Source organism: Cornus florida, unplaced genomic scaffold (assembly GCF_030987335.1).
Source record: "Cornus florida cultivar Cherokee Brave unplaced genomic scaffold, ASM3098733v1 CherokeeBrave_3.0.0_Hap2_Chr08, whole genome shotgun sequence".
Classification (NCBI taxonomy): domain Eukaryota; kingdom Viridiplantae; phylum Streptophyta; class Magnoliopsida; order Cornales; family Cornaceae; genus Cornus; species Cornus florida.
In genome coordinates, this window is record NW_026775578.1 from 64,129,797 (window position 1) to 64,133,298 (window position 3,502).

The 3,502-nt window shown below is 37.1% G+C and overlaps 1 pseudogene; it reads right to left on the minus strand.

Annotated features, from left to right (window-relative positions):
- Positions 1–539: 539 nt before the first annotated feature.
- Positions 540–3,502, minus strand: LOC132271897 (putative pentatricopeptide repeat-containing protein At1g12700, mitochondrial; annotated as a pseudogene).

Below are 3,502 nucleotides of genomic sequence, written 5' to 3' on the forward strand. Positions count from 1 at the left end.
ATTATTAGACGGTGGGCTACTCGTGCATACTTTTTAATTATATCGAACTAGTAAATTGCATTTGTATTTTTTTTTTTTTTTTTTTTTTTGTTATTAGTTGAAATTTATTAAGAAGGCATCTCAAGTTACATAAATATTTTTTTTGTTTTTTTTGAGTTGTGCTTCTTCATAGATTTTGGTCCATGCAGATTTTTGAATCGTGCTCCCTGAATTTTTTTTTTTATTTTATCATGGCAAAAACATCGCAAACTCATTTTTTACAGAACTTGAACCCTCACATTTTACTCACAAAAGTAGAGATCATACTTGTAGACTAGAGACCATTTTTAGGCATCATAGTTTAGAAAAGTGGTAATGTTGCAACGGAGATGAAATAACTGAGGAAGATGAAAATCGCCGAGTCAAGACCACTGCGCAATGTGGTATAGCTACATAGTGGAAAACATGCAGGTATGAATATCATACGTACATACAAATTTTAAAATTTTCGTATTTCGATTTCAGAAACGAAGACGAAAATTCAAGCTCATTCTCCTAGGGTGGTCGAGTTTAGGATATAATATAAGTTTTTGAATCCAAGATTGTTAGATGGTACTAGCTAGCTAGCATCTTCAGCTTATTTCAGTAATATTCTTTACCATGGTGTTTTTGGATCCTTTTGTAGCACTGGTAGACAATCTTCACACTAGTCCCACCATACACCTAGAAAAAAACTAAACAGTTAATAAAATGATTTACATTTTTTTTCAACTCCAACATTCAGTGCTTTGGATAAAATGATTTAAATTTTTTTTTTTTTTTCCTTTTTATTAAAATCCAACCCTCTCCATTCAGCAGATGCCAGAAGTAAACATGGTCCATCTTCAAATTCCAAAATGGAGAATTTTTCAGTTTCTCCCAATCATAGCCTCTTGATACAAGGCATCCACTTATTATTTAAACCGAAAAAAAGAAGAAGCAGCAGGTAGATCAACAGTGACATAGGTTGCAACAGATGAACATGAAGCAAAAATAGAATGACCAGTAGAACAATTTCTTCTGCTTCGCCAAAGAAAATAACCTCTGAAAGGTCTGATGGATTCGGGAAAAAGGAGCCTTTTTTTCTTCCACCTTAATGGGATGGTTATAATATTAACATCAAGCAATTAAGTACATCGATAAGGAGGGCATGGCATACCCTCATTGTACAAAGTGTAAACAAGAAAGGAAAATGAAGTTTATGACATGCCATTCGTGACACATCCCGACAGAAAAAGGCAGCGCAGATAAGCACACGGTGTTAATTTGGTAGCCTTCACAGCTTTGAAACTTCTATCTTTTAACATCATTGGAACACCATTCCCATATGCTTCAGCAACAACTATTCTTTATTTCAGAGAAACAAACCCTTGCTTGTTTTCACCAAGTCAACTTCCTTATTATCCAGTTTCATAAAAACTTCACCCAACTCAGGTTCCACCTAACAATAATTTCACCCCAAAAACATGAAGAAGACACCAATGATGGAAGCATCAAAATGCCATACTTACAGCCACACTGCAAGGACAACAAAATATGAAACTTCCACCTAACATGAGGAAACCAAATAGAGCTCACAGAAATCCCTGGACAATTGTATTGTAAGTGATACCATCTAGCGAGCAACCACTCTCTTCCATTTCCTTGAGCAATATGCTTGCTTCACTTAACAACCCTTCCTTACAGAGTCCATTGATCATAATAGTATATGTGCGGACATCAGGTCGCAACCTTTTGGTAGAAAGACTACAAAAGAGTTCCCTTGCATCTTCAATGTTACCAACTTTGCACATACCATCAATGAGCATGTTGTAAACCACAATATGTGGATGCAGTCCGCTTTCTTCCATCTCTTGAAACAAGGCCATTGCCTCAGTAAGACATTGGTTCTTACACAATCCATCTAACAAAGTAGTGTACGTGATACGATTAGGTTGTTGGCCCCAGGCTCGCATCTCATTCAGAAGTTGTATTGCAACTAGAGGTTTTCCCTCATGGCAAAAACCACCTATAAGAGTGGTGTAAGTAACAGTATCAGGAACCAATCCCGTCTGAGAAATTTTGTGAAAAAGCCTTAGAGCCTCAGCCATTCTTCTTTTCTTACAATATCCATTAATCAATATGTTATAGCTCAGTTCATTTGGGGCACAACCCCTACCAACCATCAAATCGAATATCTTCTTTGCCTCATAAAATTTGCTTTGCAAACAATATCCATCCATCAGTGCATTGTAAGTAAATAAATCAGGCTCCTCGCCTCTTTGAATCATCACTTCAACTATTTCTATTGCTTCTGCAACCTTCCCTTCCTTACAAAGTGCATCCACCAACGTATTGAAGGTTATAACATTCGGTTTGATATTTCAGTTCACCATGTCTTTCAACAACCTTGTAACCTCTTTCCACTGTTTTGAAGTGCATAGGCCATGGATTAAGGAGTTGTAAGTGACAATATCAGGTGAAATGCCTTTACGGATCATTTCTGAAGAGAAGTCAAAAGCCTCAGCTACCAGTCTGTCCTTACAAAGACTATCAATAATCATATTATAGTGAAAAACACCAGTTACCCAATTTCTCTCTTCCATCTTCTTAACCAGTTCAATAGCTTCGCTGGTGTTCCCCGTTTTGCACAACCCATTTATAATTGTTCCACAAGTATTTAGGAAAAAAAAAAATTAATTGTTCCACAAGTAATTGTATCGGGTCGAAATCCTTTTGCCCCCATGTCATTAAACAACTTTACTGCCTGACCTATTTTATCCTCGGTACATAGTCCCCTTATCAAAGTGTTGAGCATGGTACAGTTCACTTCATAACCAAGCTTAAAAGTTCTCCCCAGAACAGAGAAATCCAAATCGACCCGATTCAAATGGCAGTAACAATTGAGTAAGATGCCCAGAGTATAAGCGTCTGGTTCAGCCATTGCTAAGGATTCCATTTGCTTAAGCAAGGAAATTGATGTGTTGTAATATTTCATTTTCACAATTGCCCCTAACAATTGATTAAAACGCACAACCGAAGGAAGAGGTCTCATTTGAGACATTTCATCAAACAATGCGAGTGCATCGTCAAGGTTAGTGAAATGAAATCGAATTTGATCTCTCGAAGATTTCATAAAATGGGTTCGACTACTCCTACTGTGGGGTTTTTGATCTGTACTAATTTAGGAATGAAACGAAGCCCTTGAATTGTCTCTAGCAAATGGATAGTCGATGAAGAAAATAAGACAATGCTTAAGAGAAGTTGTACCTTTCCGGAGAGAGAAAACACCACCATATTTAGAATTTGTGGAGGTAACAATACTTCGTATCATCATCTTTTATCTCTCTCTGTGTGTATATGTGTGAAAACAAGTCACCTGAAGGCTTAAGCTGGTTGCCGAAAGGCTTGCGGACCAGGTTCTACTCCTTGCATCTTATAAAGCATTTATCTACGAAGGGCAGATACGGACACGAGACACTGATGCAATTTCATAAGGTGATAC